Source organism: Triticum aestivum, chromosome 7A, assembly GCF_018294505.1.
Source record: "Triticum aestivum cultivar Chinese Spring chromosome 7A, IWGSC CS RefSeq v2.1, whole genome shotgun sequence".
In the NCBI taxonomy this organism is placed as follows: Eukaryota; Viridiplantae; Streptophyta; class Magnoliopsida; order Poales; family Poaceae; genus Triticum; species Triticum aestivum.
Genome location: NC_057812.1, coordinates 701,504,335 through 701,510,144, shown reverse-complemented (window position 1 = coordinate 701,510,144; position 5,810 = coordinate 701,504,335). Strand labels below are relative to the sequence as shown.

The following is a 5,810-nucleotide window of genomic DNA, read 5'->3' as shown; positions in this document are numbered from 1 at the left end:
ATGGGACGATGGACACCGCCGCCAGGGACCAGCGCCACCACGGATCGGAGCAGATCGGGCCGGCACCGAAGCTTCACCATGGTGCCCGGCGGACTACGAGGGGCCGCCGCTGCGCCAACGACCGTGACCTCCACGCAGCCCACACAGCCGTGGGAGGCCACCCACCAGCACCTGCCGGTGCCCAGGTCGCGCCGCACGCCGCCGACTGGGGCCATCGCCCCGAGGCCCGTGACCCTCCATCCGAGGAGGAGGCGCCATATCCCCTCCGCCACCATCATTCGGGATGCACGTCGAGCACTGGGCGCCCCTCTGGCAGCGACAGAGAGGAGGAAGAGGGAGGGGGAACCGCGGTGGCGGCGCTAGGGTTGCCCCCGAGTCGCCTCAGAGGAGGCGACGCGGGGAGGGGGGGATCCGGTTCAACCTTCTGTGTACTACCAAATTAAGTTGGATTGAATCATACAATTCTTGCTTGTCGCGGTATTGTTGCAGCAAAAAGTATACTGCCCTTCCTATGAAGAGACTTGAGCCAGTTCTTTTCACGCAGGATTCTACGGAATCAAGATTCTAGAAAATTCTCAAAGAATCTGCTTCTCCCAGTATCGTTATCGAGTTCTTTTCTGAGATTGTAGTTTGAGATTCCGGAAAGAGTTGGTGTGTTCAAATGTGTTTACTATCCTTAGACAAAAATTGTTTGATGAATTATTAACACTTTGTTGTTTTAACAGTATCTAGTCGAATGAGTACGAAAGTGATTTATGAATGTCATAAAAAGTGCTCTGTTAACTCCAATCATTTTCTTTGGCGGGACTCGCCAGAATCCTAAGATTCTGGGAAAATTCACCTGTATTGGAGATTTTGGATTGCGCTAGGATTCTGTAGAATTCTTTGAAGATTTTGGAAAGACAATCAAGTTCTTTTGGCTAAAGATTTTTCAGACCGAGATAATTCAAAATCTGTTCAAAAGAACTTGCCCTTGGCATGCATCATGACCACCGAACATTCATTCGTTCCGTTAATCCTTTGTGAGCGACCTGCTCTCCAATAGTCCAATGGATACGAAGGCGTGGTATGCATGGAGCACAAAGTAATCTGTCAAAAGTGATAAGCTTTTACGGTACTACTCCCTTCGTTTCTAAATGTAATACTTTCTAGAGATTTCAATACAAATTACATACGAAGCAAAATAAATGAACCGACACTTTAAAATACATCTACATTCATTAAAAATCTCTAATAGATCCTATATTTAGAAACGGAAGGAGTAGTTAGTATGTGAGTGTAAAGCTAGCGCTGTGGCATGAGAATCGCAAGCTTCGCGTGCTCAGAAATGAAGTACAATACTGTATACTAGCGGTTGGGGCGCGCCGCCTGAGAGAAAGCTGGGTGCTGCCAGGTTAAGCATGCCCCTTCCACGTTATTGCATGGTTCTGACTCGAAAAGTAACAAGTACACAACAACGGAAACATGTGATAAGAGAACAGCCTTAGGAGTCATAGATATTATTGATATGTCCTTATAGTTTACATCACCAATGACACAAATGACAGTGGTTCAAAAGCAACGCAAGCGGCACAAAAGCAGAGGCACAATCAATCAACTTCATGGGAGCCAACGTTCAGCTGATCTTCGTCGTCCGGACCACCAGCTGCTCCCTCGTCTCTTTCCTGCATGAGTGCCTCTATCTGCGCGGACCTCGTGCTATCTTAGGTCTTGGCGAGGAGAAACAGCAGGCTTCCCTGAAGTATGCATCGTTGCTCGCTGCTTTCCATCCTGCTGCACGTACTCAACAATGCAATGACAAACAAAAATTCTCAAAGATTGAGCGAACAGAGGCTAGGTGTAATGGGAATTACGAAACTGAAACCACCAACGAGCACACACACCTGAGTCCGCCGCAGGCCTCGGTACATCCTCCCGTCAGCTGCTGCCTTTCTTGCCGAGCTTCTCATAGAATGAGGTGTCAATAATTAAGATGCACTCGAATCTCCTCATCGCTAAAGCGATCACAAGAGAAAGTAGTCTGAGAACCATTCAAATGCTGCCCGAGAAGCATAACTAAAGTACTAAACATGTCATACCGAAAAGCAAAGCTTCGGAAGAACTGCCGTCCCACCAGAGAAACAAACATATCTGCCATTTTAGATAGAGGCACGAGGACGTCATCGAGGCCGAGAAGCTCATATTTTCCTGTCCATACCAGGGGCTGCAGGTATTGAGCGGTACGCCGTCGCCGCCTTGTATGGTGCCTATTATGTTGAGAGAAGCATGAAGCTTATTTCTGTCGCATAGCTCAAACCAAATTATAATGGATCTATATAGCTGCCATGCACTCCAGAATTCAGAATTTAAGTACTCATTGTTAAATTAATGTCAAAATCAAACAAGGAGAAAATCATCGACAAACCAACAATATATTCTTCTAAGTACCAGACCGTGCATAAATCTTAATGCAGAGCAAAATACTAAAATAATAATACAAAATGATCAAGGAAATGCTGAACATAACTGAAAAAGAAACAGGTTTACCACCAAGCACAAAGGTGTACCTTCATAGATATCGGGCTTGCTTGTCAACATGAGAAGAGATGCGGTGATAAACAACATTTGCTCCTCAAGTGGACTTGCTATGCTTACTGTGGATCTTCTACTTAAGAGGGGAATCAAGAGGCAATGCCAGTGAACAGGGCATGGACAGAACATAGAATCCAGTCTGATCTATTAGAAAATAGAGAGTTCATCCTTAACATCAGTATGAATTAGGCGCAACTCTGGCCAACGGCGGTGAATCTGATCGATTGATGTAAAGAAGCATGCCAAGCGGGAAACTAAACATTATTCAGAAATGACTTAACCACAAATTTTGTGATACTTGCCAAACTATGAAATCGTATGTGTAACAATAGTATACAGCAATGAAAATATTGCCCCAGTTTCACTGACACAGTGCCGCATCAGTTAACCAGCTTGTCCGGCCAGAAATGCATGCAGACCAGAAATAACAGCAGTCTAATAATATTACAGCATCATCCCTTGACCGCCACACCTTGTTCTAACCAACCTAAGCCTGTTTGATGCATGCTTACCAAGACAGAAACATGCCAATAAAAGAGACCCCACATTGTTTTACCTGTAGCCTTACAAGATGTCAATAAAACATGCCGAACTTCAGATGAGCAAAACAAAATACCACATCTCCCTACTTTTCAACATGGTACCCCATGGCATTGCCCTATGCTCTCGATTCCAAGGAAAAGGTACTCTTCTTCCTAGGACCCTAAAAGAACATGCACCGTAAGCTTGACCTTTGCGCCTGGAATGAAAATATACATATGCAAAAATAATGATGCCGACTTACAAAAGAATTACTTTACACTGGATTTGGCATTAACTTATGTGCCATATCATCGGATAAAAAATAGAAGTGCATGCAGTACTTCTGTAAAGCAAGTTCAGTCCAGTTCCTGAGCAAAATGATGCATTCTAAGTACTTCTGTCATTCTGTGTACTTGTTTAACAGTTGAGTATACAGTTTATGTAAAGTATAGCCAGACCATACTGACATTAATCTTGGATGAAGGATGTGAGGAGCCAAGAAATGCCTATTCTTGCAAAATTCATGATCTGGCATGATGTGTAATGCACTTACCATCAGGATGCCCAACGCCTTGAGATCACTTTATATAATAAACTCTATATAAAGCAAACTATATATAATAAACTATCAATTAAAGACCTGCATACCAGTAGGGAGATAGACAAGCAAAAGAAGTTTACAAGAGAAAATAACACTTGCCTCTGGTCTTTCCATACTTAGTCATGCTTTAGAACTGGTAAAATAAGTGTTGCATCCCATTATCTTACCAATTGAAACAACATTAAATATCCGAAAAAGCACCAAAGACTGAAATTAACAGATGGGTCTACGTTACTGAAACTCAATATCACTCTTAGGAAAATAATTACCAGTGCCTGCTGCTCAAGCAATTGGCATGATATAATTAGGCAAGCACATAAATACATACTCCATTGGAACATTGAACTTCAGAAGAATCTATTTTTTGGTTAAATAAACAACAACAACAATCATGGCAAAACATGCTATCAAGAGGAATTGTCTTAAATAATACTCCCTCCGTTCCAAAATAGATGACTCAACTTTGTATTAACTTTAGCACAAAGTTGGGTCATCTATTTTGGAACGGAGGGAGTATTTAGCAATCACAGAAAGGATCGGAAGGGTGAGACAAATGAGAGTGCCTGCATACAACTATCCGTTGATGGTCCAAGAAGAGAAGCTCTAACAGCAAGGCACTGGAAGAAAGAGGAAGAAAAAATCAGGAAGAAAGAAGTGCATGTGTACATGTACATGTGCCGTGCTTCTCCTGTTGATGCGTTTCTTGTTCGTTGGGTCGACGGACGGCGATGTTGGAGCAGGACGGAGCCGGTTGTCTCTACTTCCCATGGTGCTTATGCCAAGGGGGACACACTTTCAGACTCCCAATGAGGTCATCTTCAAGCACATCACCCTCCCTGAATTTCCATCGAACGAAACGTGATGAGAACTAAGTACAGTCACAACACAATCATAGCTAAAAATAGAGAGTTGTGGAACAATTTGAGTGGGCTGTTGGTAGAATATGACACTGGAACCAACTTAGATGTAATGTGTATCAATTTTATCACGGGTAGCAGACAAGCAAAGAGTGGTTGTACCTAAATTCTAAACTGGCAACCTGCACATGCTTGTTACTCTAATTTATTCTGAATACAGAAACAACTTTTGATTTTGCTACATCTGTATGCATCATCTCTAGATTGGAAACAGAGTTACCTGTAATGTGTTGGTTAGTGAAGAAGAAAGCTGACTCTGTGTCAAAGTGGTGCCATGCCGACGCGGGATCTGGAGTGCGACCTATTCAGAGGCGTTTAAAACTACAGAGAACCATGACAGGAAACAAGAATTGCACTCCCTAGCATACCCAGACAAGGGGAGGGGGCGTGGGGGCGCACCTTGACGATCTTCATGGCGTCCCGAGAAGAAGCTCCTCCTCAGCACCTCCGTTGCGGATCTATGGAGAAGAGGGGATCCTGGACGAGCTCCTCTCCCGACGGCAAGATGGGGATCTGCGACGGTGTCCTGGTCAACGCGGTCACCTCGTCTCCAACTCGCATTGGTCGGGCCCGCCCAGATCTTGAACCACCGCCCACCGGTTCTCCAGATCATGCCCCGCCACCGCGCCCTCTTCGCCCGGCTCTGCCCGTGACGGCCGCCATGTCCGGGCCGCCGTCGACCGCTGCTGCTCCTCCACTGCGAGCCGCCGCAGCTCTCTGCCGGTCGTCGCTGCCACTAGGCCGTCGGCCATAGCTGCTCCTCCGGCACCCACACCTTGCTGCGAAGGGCGAGAAGAGGTCTCAGGAGGGCGCCTTCTTCAGTGGACGGGACTGGAGGAGCAGGGATGGTGGCGGTGGCGGTGGCGGCGCAGGCGGAACCGTAGCCGCCGGTCCGGATGGGAAAAATGAGATGAGAGAGAGGAGCTGCGTGAGACGAAAAGATTTGCTCTATCTCTCTTCCCACCCACGTACGACGGTTTTGTCTCTCCCACTTTAGTCGGATCGCATTCGATGGAAAGGGTCCTTATGAAGAGTAAATAAAAATTGGCATATCACGTTGTGGTTTTGGCGTAGGTAAGAAACGTTCTTGCTAGAAACCTATAGCAGCCACGTAAAAACTTGCAACAACAATTAGAGGACGTCTAACTTGTTTTTGCAGCATGTGTCGTATGATGTGATATGGCCAAAAGGATGTGATG

At 45.6% G+C, this 5,810-nt stretch overlaps 1 long non-coding RNA gene across 5 annotated transcripts; it reads right to left on the bottom strand.

Moving 5' to 3' along the window:
* Positions 1–1,465: 1,465 nt before the first annotated feature.
* Positions 1,466–5,570, bottom strand: LOC123149473 (uncharacterized). 5 transcript variants are annotated; one of them, XR_006474692.1, is made up of 7 exons: positions 5,011–5,570; positions 4,832–4,912; positions 4,361–4,530; positions 2,547–3,901; positions 2,079–2,246; positions 1,884–1,994; positions 1,466–1,773 (listed from the first exon to the last, which is right to left on the bottom strand). It is a non-coding gene; the product is annotated as an uncharacterized lncRNA (long non-coding RNA). The 5 variants fall into 5 exon arrangements; XR_006474689.1 differs by having other exon boundaries at positions 2,547–4,530; XR_006474693.1 differs by having other exon boundaries at positions 1,466–1,770; positions 2,547–4,530.
* Between the last annotated feature and the right edge of the window lie 240 nt (positions 5,571–5,810).